The 12,155-nt window shown below is 40.1% G+C and overlaps 1 protein-coding gene across 1 annotated transcript in view; it reads left to right on the top strand.

Annotated features, from left to right (window-relative positions):
* The window catches only part of LOC124038337 (zinc finger MIZ domain-containing protein 1-like), a 236,863-nt gene that overhangs the window by 70,857 nt on the left and 153,851 nt on the right, over positions 1-12,155 (top strand). The window contains 1 exon segment of the mRNA XM_046354100.1: positions 9,821-9,936. The gene's annotated coding sequence lies outside the window, so the exon portion shown is untranslated.

The raw sequence follows: 12,155 nt of genomic DNA, 5'->3' as shown, positions 1-12,155 counted from the left end.
TTATGTGCAAATAGTTCAAGTACAAAAGGGAAAATAAATCAACATAAATATGGGTTGTATTTACAGTGGTGTTTGTTCTTCACTGGTTGCCCTTTTCTTGTGGCAACAGGTCACAAATATGGCTGCTGTGATGTCACATGGTGATATTTCACCCAATAGATATGGGAGTTTATCAAAATTGGGTTTATTTATGAATTCTTTGTGTGTCTGTGTAATCTGAGGGAAATATGTGTTTCAAATATGGTCATATATCTGGCAGGAGGTTAGGAAGTGCAGCTCAGTTTCCACCTCGTTTTTTGGGCAGTATGCACATAGCCTGTCTTCTCTTGAGAGCCAGGTCTGCCTTCAGCGGCCTTTCTCAATAGCAAAGCTATGCTCACGGAGTCTGTACATAGTCAAAGCGTTCCTTACGTTTGGGTCAGTCACAGTGGTCAGGTATTCTGCCACTGTGTACTCTCTGTTTAGGGCCAAATAGCATTCCAGTTTGCACTGTTTTTTTGTTCATTCTTTCCAATGTGTCAAGTAATTATCTTTTTGTTTTCTCATGATTTGGTTGGGTCTAATTGTGTTGCTGTCCTGGGGCTCTGTTTGTATATGTGAACAGAGCCCCAAGACCAGCTTGCTTAGAGGATTCTTCTTTAGGTTAATTTCTCTGTATGTGATGGCTTTGTTATGGAAGGTTTGGGAATCGCTTCCTTTTAGGTGGTTGTAGAATTTAGCGGCTCTTCTCTCGATTTTGAATTCTTTCTCTGTCTCTCTCTTTCTCTACTCTCTCCTGTGAGGAACAGGTGTGTACTTTCCAGTCAGTGAAACTCAACCTTTGTTTGTGTTTGACAGCCCCTCCCCCTTCCACCCACTCACCCACCTACCCAGTCGTGCACACACACACACACACACACGCACACACACGCACACACACACACACACACACACACACACACACACACACACACACACACACACACACACACACACACACACACACACACACACACACACACACACACACACACACACACACACACACACACACACACACACACACACACACACACACACACACACACACACACACACACACACACACACACACACAGCCAGAACAGACCAGAGCAGGCCTTTCAACTCCCCCAAACCGTGATAGCATTCCTCAACTCTTCCCCTCCTCTCTGAACATGAGCTCTCCACAACTCCTTTCCCTTTCAAGTACAAGTCACCAGCCGCCTGCTCTTTGAAGATACGATCTGGGAAAACACAGAGACATCGCTGCGATTATCTCAAATGTCTTCAACATGTCAAACAGAGCGGGAGGGAGGGAGAATAGACGGGAGGGCAGTGGTAGTTGCATGGGTGGCGTAATCATGTGTACGACTCTCAATGGCAAACTCTTCAGGTACAAGACGCCTATGGTTTGAGTAGTAGCATGCACACAGTACCCTTTCAATGATTCATGTTATTGTACCAAATTACCGGTGTGTAAATGGGTGCGCTTTGAAAATGATTTTGACTTTGTAATCATACAAGATGTTATCATGTGTTGCCTTTATGCTTCAGACAAGACGGTGTAAGTGATTGCAAATGAAATCAAAAAGAAACTATGAGCCAGGGAATGCTGTGGTAATAAGCACAGCTACATTGTAAACAACTGGAAATGTGTGCAGAAGTAGGAGAGGCCGGGGTATGGTTAAACTGCTACTATACTCATAACACTTTTCTAGATTTTCTGCTGTGACTGTGAAAATGAGGGTTTATGTACTTAAGTAGGGAAGACCAGGAATGAGGGTTTATGTACTTAAGTAGGGAAGACCAGGAATGAGGGTTTATGTACTTAAGTAGGGAAGACCAGGAATGAGGGTTTATGTACTTAAGTAGGGAAGACCAGGAATGAGGGTTTATGTACTTAAGTAGGGAAGACCAGGAATGAGGGTTTATGTACTTAAGTAGGGAAGACCAGGAATGAGGGTTTATGTACTTAAGTAGGGAAGACCAGGAATGAGGGTTTATGTACTTAAGTAGGGAAGACCAGGAATGAGGGTTTATGTACTTAAGTAGGGAAGACCAGGAATGAGGGTTTATGTACTTAAGTAGGGAAGACCAGGAATGAGGGTTTATGTACTTAAGTAGGGAAGACCAGGAATGAGGGTTTATGTACTTAAGTAGGGAAGACCAGGAATGAGGGTTTATGTACTTAAGTAGGGAAGAGCAGGAATGTTAGATACGGCAAATGTCTAGAATTCTCTAGATGTTTTGTTATGAGAACTGCGACACTGTATATAACCAGTGCCTGTATTCATAAAATGTCTTAGTGCTGATCTAGGATTAGTTTAGCCTTTTAGATCATAATGAATATGCTCATATTGACAGGAGGGGACTTGATCCTGGATTGATCCTCTTACTCTGAGATGGTCGTTTCCATGTAAAAGGACTCCTGGGTACCAATGCGTGAAGTTCAAAGGAGCATGTCGAATTGGCTGTCAAATGAAAACAGCGTCTATTTTTTGAATTGAGTTATATATTAACTGAGTGTACAAAACATTAAGAACACGTGCTCTTTCCATTGCATAGACTGAGCAGGTGAATCCAGGTGAAAGTTATGATCCCTTTTAGGGCTGTCCCCGACTTTAAAAAATCTTGGTCGACCATGAGTCGTCTGTTCTTTCAACCAATTGATTGTTTGAAAATTTAAAACGTATTTTTCCATATATATACCACACCCTTGTGTTTGAATAAAATCAACTATATGTATATATGCTACTTTGTCTGATGCTTTAAGCACTGCGATTAAAAATGAAGACACTCATTTGTAAAGAGGGAGCCAAAGATCAATGTAGCCTTCGCAGATTCTGTCATTAAGCTCCTGAAGTTGCCAGTAATAGGCTACATCAGTGGTCGGCAACCTTTTCCATGTGGAGTGACAATTTATCGTACCATTTCTACTGCTCTGCATGCCAGTTTATTTTCATTTATAATAAAGCCTTCATATCTCAAAATCATGGTCATGTGGTTCATCAAAATTCTATCTAAATGAAAATTATACAAATCTAAAAGTAACTTATATTGCCAATATGTAAAAATAGCCTACATAAAGCCAACAAATACAAACATTGCAGCCCGCAGGTAGAAAGTATCCCGATAAAAATAAATATCCTATAAATCACTTTGGCTATGCATGGATTGTCTGCAAGGAACTTGAAACAGTTGATCAAATATTAACTTGGGTGCAGCCTGAAGTTGGTGCTAGCAAACTTGCAACATTGTATAAACTATTCTGGGCACTCAAGAGTTTCCTGCTTCAGTGAGCTCTGGACAGACACACACAGCTGTAGGCTATTTGCGCAAGGGATAAGAAGTAATCAGGTAGGTATTTTTTATGACATTTCCACCGGATCAGAGCATTTAATTTTTCCCTTTTCATGCTGAGTGGTTCTCAAAAGGGAGAGAGAGAGCTGGAAAGATTTTTCAAATAGGCTACTACGTTGAGGAACTATTGTTATTCTCAATGGATGTAAAAACAGGCTTTGTTTACTTGCTGTTTGAGGTGAAGAACTAATTACTCACAGTGATGGTGAGTTAAGACAATCAGAAATAGTGTTAGATCCCCAAATGGGCACATTTACAGGTCTACATTTGTGAGCAGGCCAGGTAGCCTAGGCCTAGTTCTATGTGTAGTCAGGGGCGTGTCCTTACTCAAGATGGTCAGGAGCACTCCAAGCAAATCACAATGAATACATTGACAAATAATCCAACACATCTTTCTTCACAAGTTTAGCCTTGGTTGTGCGCTCTGCAAACAACGTGTCCACTCCTACAATGACAACGGTAAGACTGTAATAATAATAATATATTGAATGCATTAACAGAAATTACTAACCAAACAAACATTGAAGATTAGAAAATGTGGGAATTGTACTAATTGTACTGCTGGTGATACTAGTGTGCCATCCCTGCACCCGCCTCAATGGATCATGCCAGATTTGTCTATTTATATATTTGCCACTTCTCGACTAAAACAACCTTGGTCGACCAACAGCCTATTGACCAAGCAATCAACCAGTCGACTAAATGGGGTCAGCCCTACATCGCTTATTGATGTCAGTTGTCAAATCCACTTCAATCAGTGTATATGAAGGGGAGGGGACGGTTAAAGAATGATTTTTAAGCCTTCAGACGTGGATATTTTAACAGTATGTGTGCCATTCAGAGGTGAATGGGCAAGACAAAAGATTTAAGTGCCTTTGAATGGGTTATGATAGTAGTTGCATGGCTTACCGACATTTGTCAAGAACTGCAACGCTGTTGAGGTTTTCACGCTTAACATTTTACCATGTGTAACAAGATTAAGAATGATTCTTTACCCAAATAACATCTAGCCAAACTCCACACAACTGTTGGAAGCAACATGGGCTGGAGAAATTGGTTTTCAAATAGCAAAATTATGAGTACTGTAATGAACTATACTGTACTGTCTTGTACTGAATTATACTCTACTTGACTATACTCTATTGTACTGTCCTCTACTGTACTGAACTCTATTCTACTGATCTGTACTATACTGTACACTGCTGTGCTGTACTTTGATGTCCAAACAGTGAAACATAGACATCTATGATTGGTTCAGATTTGGACCAACCACATTTGGTCTTGTTTACCCAAATATGCAAAGGAGGATATTGCATATTTCTCCTTTTGTGTACCTATTAAGGATACATCACCATGAAGAGAACAGTGAACAGTGAATAGACTGTGAATAGACTGCTCTGACGGCCAAAAACACAAATGTATATATTTTTTCTTTCTACAGACATCATTTGAATCTTAGTTCGGAGTAGATCGTTTTTGGAAAATGTGGTCACATAATAAATAATTAAAATAAAAAAAATTACCAAACGTTTACCAAACTTTGCATCTGCACAGTTCTTCAAGTAAATGTTTTTGTAAAATGTTCAGTGTAAATTCGTAAAAGTAGTTCTTGTGCATAGAGTTTTATGGTTTGTTAAACTTTGAGTTCAGTGTTTTTTGTTTGGTGTACATTCTAAGTGAAAAATCTGAATCTCGGCGCAATTCCGTTACCGTGGAATTGCCTAGATACTTTATCATATGGCCTTGCTTCGCTTTCCGCTCCTTTTAACAACACAGCCTTGTGTGAACCGCCTCAAGACCTCTTTATGTTCCTGTTCAGTACAGAGGCTCGCAGGGCAGGGAGCAGGGAACAGACTGCCCTGACGGCCAAAAACACAAATATTGTTTTGGTGAGATGTGTGCTGGAGATTTACGTCATTGGATACGTCCGGGCGCTAGCAGGGGTTGGAGCTAGTGTCAGGAGTGCGGGCGGGTAAACCAGACTCGCACACAACAGCAACAGGACACACACACACGCACACACACTCTCTCTCTCTCTTCTGCTGACACAGACAGAGTCCACAGGGTTTTGTTACAACTGATGTGTTTGAGTGAAACACATACAGCCTCTGAGCTCCCAAACCCCTCACTGTTGACATTTATGAGGGAGGAAATAAAAGATTATGATGTTGCAGGAGAGAAAGAGAGCGATAGAGATGGAGAGATAGAGAGAGAGCCTGCTGCTAGAATGGACGGAGGGGTATCGCTCAAGTCACAACAAAATGGAATTTAACTTTGCGAATAAAGTTTGGGAATTACTCAATTTCATGTGTACAACATCCAAAGACTTGCATCACTATACTGACAGCGTTTTAGTTTCTTAAAGGATGTACAGTATATGGGTGTTTTTGGGGCATTTGTTCATGTTTTTCAGAACCCCCGTACTGCACATTGAGGATGAGGAAGTTAATCACTAGTTGGGGTGAGTTTCTCAAAAAACAAGTGAAATTGAAAAAGTGTCTGGACCCTTCTATAAAAAAACATTTACATAACAAATATGAGATTTGGTTGTAAAAAAAACTAAATTCTCCTTTAAGAAGGTTCAACAATTGACCTACAGGTATTCCTGTGCAAATTTCCTCCAGATAAGCATCACACTAACAGACGGCTTACAGTAAAGTGTTTAATTTCCACATAAGGAAAATGGTTTCTTTCTATCTCCCTCGTTGTGAATTGATTCAGAGGGAGGCCTCGCTACACAGCATCTCAAAACCTATCAAACACACACACATCCTATCTCGGTTTAAATTGCAGCTCCGTTTTCTGCATCTAGATGATTACCTCTCTGAGGCTTAGCTGTCTGTTTCTCTACCTTTGTCTGGGGTAGTGGAAGTGAGAATGATTTGTCCGCCTTCTCTCTCTTTCCCTATCTCCGCCCTCTTTCCTCATGTTTGCACTAGTGTTGGAGAGGTCATTGAGCTCCATCTCTCTCTCTGTCTCTGTCCCTGTGGTGTTCAGGTGTGAGATGTTCTGTTCAGCTTTATAGCCCTGCTGGCTCCCCAGACAACTCTGATGATAAGGAGAGGTGTGTGTGTGTGTGTGAGTTAGTTCGTGCAAGCTCTTGTGGCTTGTGTATTCTCTCTTGTGTGTTTGTGTATATTAAGAGGAGTTATGAGAAGCCATGATTTCCCACAGCAGGCCTAAAGTAAAGGTTGTGGTTTTAAGAGCTTTGAACTGACAAGCTTTGACTTTGTCATCACAGCCTATAGGATCACTGTAAAGATTCAGAACACTGGTTAACATTGGTTAACATCTGTACCAATCAGCACAGGGATTCTACGTGGTTAAAGAGCAACTGTCCTAACGAAGGGGTGACAGGAGGTTTAGAGACTGTAATAGAGAAGCACAAACACACACACACACACACACCACCGTTAGCCGGAAACCCTTAGCCCCCCCCCCCCCAAACACACACACAGACACACAAAAAAAGAAATCGATAAATAAAACCGTTGCTCACCAAAATGACCGAAAAACAAAATCCATTGCAAAATAATGCTTTTTATTAATTGATGGAAAGAAATACCAGTTGATGGAAATACATTTAACAGTCATGCTTTATCGGTCTATAGGTGTATTTGCAACATTTTTGGGAATAAAATTGGCCTGTGTGTATTGTCGTCAGTCATCGTGTAGGCCTGTCTTATTTATCCAACACAACTATCACACGCGCACAGCATGTTGAGTGGGATTTCTCCTGCATCTCTTCAGCCGGTTGCTGCTGGAGTAAAATGTGCTTTTATAAGCCCATTGATTGCACAACAAATCTAAATGCAATCACAAATCTAAATGCAATCACAAATCTAACTGTTTTGCTGCACGATTAAAAAGAGCTACTATTTTTATTTCTCAACTGGTAATTAAAGCGCGTATAAATTCACACGAAGGATTGCTGATTTTTCAAATAGCTTTATTGTAAGGATTTAACTATAGTTCCACATTTTACAGCCTTATTTTACATTTGATTAAATTGTTTATATACCCCTCAATCAAAACACAATACCCCATAATGACAAAGCAAAACCAGGTTTTTAGAAACTTTTGCAAATGTATATAAAAAAAAATACAGAAATCTAACATTTATATACAGTGGGGCAAAAAATTATTTAGTCAGCCACCAATTGTGCAAGTTCTCCCACTTAAAAAGATGAGAGAGGCCTGTAATTTTCATCATAGGTACACTTCAACTATGACATACAAAATGAGGGGAGAAAATCCAGAAAATCACATTGTAGGATTTTTAATGAATATATTTGCAAATTATGGTGGAAAATAAGTATTAAGTATCATCCGGGTTAGTTTTTGGCCGGGGTAGGCCGTCATTGTAAAGAATAATTTGTTCTTAACTGACTTGTCTCGTTAATGAAAATAAAATAATAAGTGGGAACAGGATGCCCCTGAGCTCAATATTGAGTCTCATAGCAGGGTCTGAATACTTATGTAAATAAGGTATGTCTGGTTTTTATTTTTATACATTTGCAAACAGTTCTAAAAACCTGTTTTCGCTTCATCATTATGGGGTATTGTGTGTAGATTGATGAGGAACATTTTTAATTCAATCAATTTTAGAATAAAGCTGTAATGTAACAACATGTGGAAAAGGGGAAGGGGTCTGAATACTTTCCGAATGCACTGTATTATCATTCGCAATGGATGTTAAAAGAAAACCCTTTCCTACATTTCCGCGCAGCAGCCCCGGTTCTTCTATGCTTGCTCAGGTGTGTGCGCTCCATTAACATGATCAACACAGAGAAACTAGACACATGCTCATTGCTCACATGGAGCACTCCAAACAAAAGACTATGAAGAAATGGACAAATATTGTAAATGATGGTTACGAGATTTGTTTCTCACAAGTGTAGCAGGTTGTGAAGTTTGCAAAACAACGTTTCCACTCCGAGAATGAGAACGGAAAATGACTGTGATTAATACACACATTAAAAGAAATGTATGTGACCAAATGACGGGGATTAACGGTACATTTACTACTGGTGACAAATGTAACGGGGAATTTATTTAAAAAAATCTAAGGGCAAACAATTCACACATTGAAAATGAATGCACAAGAATTGTCGGGAGACAGCTGAGCCATTCTGGAGAGAGACTTGCCTATATCTTTGTCACACACCCCTCCCCTTCTTCTTGTCTCAACATTTTCAATTATACTCAAGACACATTAACTTCACACATATTTGAGATGCTTTTCACTGACAGCCGCAGCTCAATAATCAGCTAGGCCTATTGCCATTCGCTGCACAATTTGCGGGTTTCCCAAGTAGGCATAGAGCTTGTGATTTGAAACAATCCATAGATTATGTTTTTAGAAGCTAACGATACCCGTTTTCTCCGTGGCAATCATGCATTCTGGAGACGTATTTTGAATTATTACTCCCCCCCCCCCCAATATAGACACTAGTAATTATATCATTTTGGCACATTTATTTCCATTTTCATCCCTATTGGACACGCTGTTCTGTGATTTCTCTCCTGTTCTATTGTTTTTAATATATACTTTTTTTCATTGTCCAGAAGTCAAAGGCACAATCCTAGTCATATTAGCAACCCAGCAGTTGGGTGTCGGCGTAGCCTGGTGGTTAGAGTGTTGGACTAGTAACTGAAATGTTGCAAGTTCAACTCCCTGAGCTGACAAGGTACACATCTCTTGTTCTACCCCTGAACGAGGCAGTTAACCCACTGTTCCTAGGCCGTCATTGAAAATAAGAAGGTGTTCTTAACTGACTTTCCTATTAAATAAAAACATCCGGGTTGTTGCATCTTTAGATTCCCCCTCTTTCTAAGTTTCAAACAGAGCTATTCATTGAAAATGATGTTTTATTGGCTGCTTCATTACATGAGTTGCATGTTCTGTTAAGATGCCTTACCATAATCTAAATGTGATTTCTGTCATTCTGGGTAGACGCCCTAATGGGTTATGCACCCAATGAATATGGGTCCGGTAAATTAGAATCTTCCCCAGTCAAGTTTTCTGGCTCCACATTTTCCTAACGGAAATCTCCACACACACACAGCTTAGAGTTACACTGTTTAAAGTCACAGATAGAGTCTTGTTTAACGCGATTCATTTCGTTGAGGATTTCACTGTAGCGTTTCACTTGGATGGAAGGGTGCTACAGACAAGACATATTTGCATATTTCTGCAGAATGCACTTGTAATAGAGGTGGTTCTTTGGACTATGCTCATGTGATGAGTAAACTTGAAGACTAGTGTCCTAGTGAAGACTAGTGTCGCTCCCAGAGCGAATACCAGAGGCTTTAGCTCAGTGGGCTAACAACTAATGTCTCGTGGCACACACACACACACACACACACAGCATTTTCGCAGCAGGAACAAATCTGTGTGACCTTGTAGTTCTTTGCAGAAATTGAACAGCTTATTTCCCTTCCCTCTCCTCTCTGTCAGGTCCGGTGTACGGTGAAGACCAGTGAGGACCGCTCCTGAAGGATATACATGAAGGGAGGGGTGGGGGTGAGGGGGGCTTGTGACATCACTCCCAGCCCAGGTCAAAGTCCACACAGGTAGGCAAACGACCCCTCTTATCCTCTTCCTACACACACGCGCGCACACACACACCAGACCTGGGTTCAAATTCTATTTAAGTTATTTAAATTACTTACACATACATTTTGAAGTTGATATTCAGATATTTGTTATTTGAAAGTATTTTAATATTGGAATGTATTTGGAAATACACTTGGAAGGTATTGGCATGCATTTGAAAATACACAAATACAGAGTATTTTTTTCAAATAAATACTCCTGTATTGTACCCAGGTCCTAGGAGTTTTTGAAATAATGTATTTGAAAATACTCAAATGCGCAGAAAATAAGTAGTTATAATAACAACTAATCACATAAACGTGTTTGAACTCTGGTCTGACAGACACGCATACAGAAGTGCTTTCCCAGTTTAATGATTTTTTTATGTATTGGGAAAGCTGTTGTCATGGCTGCACAATGAAAACAAGTCACATCAGAGGAAATGTTTTCTCTGCTTGGATTGAAGGACTAACACCTTTCACAGAAGAGAGAGGATTGGGTGTGAAGCTTGAAACGGAGGTTGACAGCCAGTCATAGAAAGGGAGGGTGTAACAGTGAAAGGAAAGTTGCATCCTCTCCTCCCATTTTCTCTCTCCCTCCCTTTCTCTCTCCCTCCATCTTTCTCCCTCCCTTTCTCTCTCCCTCCCTTTCTCTCTCCCTCCCTTTCTCTCTCCCCATAATGTTGACTTGAGGAAAATGTATTCCTGTAACACGAAGGGCAGCATCCCAGTGTTTCTCCCCTCCTGTGTGTGTGTGCGTGTGCGTGTGTGTGTGTGTCAGTGCTTCCGTTAGGAGAATGTGGTGCCGGACAACGTGACCGGGAAGATTCTAATTTACCGGTCATTTTAGAAATGTATCGGACCCAAATCCATTGGGTGCAAACCCATGGTGCTCAGAATGACATAAATCACATTTAGATTATGGTAAGGCATCTTAACAGAACATGCAACTCATGTAATGAAGCAGCCAATAAAACACCATTTTCAAACATTTGCCAAAAAGCAATTTGCGGCAAATCCCCATTCTAAAAAGCACACCTGGAAAAACATAATTCTAAACAGCACACCTGGAAAAACATAATTCTAAACAGCACACCTGGAAAAACATCATTCTAAACAGCACACCTGGAAAAACATCATTCTAAACAGCACACCTGGAAAAAACATCATTCTAAACAGCACACCTGGAAAAACATCATTCTAAACAGCACACCTGGAAAAACATCATTCTAAACAGCACACCTGGAAAAAACATCATTCTAAACAGCACACCTGGAAAAAATTCATTCTAAACAGCACACCTGGAAAAACATCATTCTAAACAGCACACCTGGAAAAAAAATCATTCTAAACAGCACACCTGGAAAAACATCATTCTAAACAGCACACCTGGAAAAACATCATTCTAAACAGCACACCTGGAAAAACATCATTCTAAACAGCACACCTGGAAAAACATTCTAAACAGCACACCTGGAAAAACATCATTCTAAACAGCACACCTGGAAAAACATCATTCTAAACAGCACACCTGGAAAAAACATCATTCTAAACAGCACACCTGGAAAAACATCATTCTAAACAGCACACCCGGAAAAACATCATTCTAAACAGCACACCTGGAAAAAACATCATTCTAAACAGCACACCTGGAAAAAACATAATTCTAAACAGCACACCTGGAAAAAATTAATTCTAAACAGCACACCTGGAAAAACGTCATTCTAAACAGCACACCTGGAAAAACATCATTCTAAACAGCACACCTGGAAAAACATCATTCTAAACAGCACACCTGGAAAAACATCATTCTAAACAGCACACCTGGAAAAACATCATTCTAAACAGCACACCTGGAAAAACATCATTCTAAACAGCACACCTGGAAAAAACATCATTCTAAACAGCACACCTGGAAAACATCATTCTAAACAGCACACCTGAAAAACATCATTCTAAACAGCACACCTGGAAAAACATCATTCTAAACAGCACACCTGGAAAAACATCATTCTAAACAGCACACCTGGAAAAACATCATTCTAAACAGCACACCTGGAAAAACATCATTCTAAACAGCACACCTGGAAAAACATCATTCTAAACAGCACACCTTATAGCGGTTCCATGCATGAACATTTCTGTTTGAAACTTAGAAAAAGGGGGAATCCAAAGATGCAACAACCAGGATAGGTTGC

The sequence above is a fragment of the Oncorhynchus gorbuscha genome, linkage group LG06 (genome assembly GCF_021184085.1).
Source record: "Oncorhynchus gorbuscha isolate QuinsamMale2020 ecotype Even-year linkage group LG06, OgorEven_v1.0, whole genome shotgun sequence".
Classification (NCBI taxonomy): Eukaryota; Metazoa; Chordata; class Actinopteri; order Salmoniformes; family Salmonidae; genus Oncorhynchus; species Oncorhynchus gorbuscha.
The sequence above is the reverse complement of the archived record's forward strand: the minus strand, read 5'-3'. Positions and strand labels throughout refer to the sequence as shown.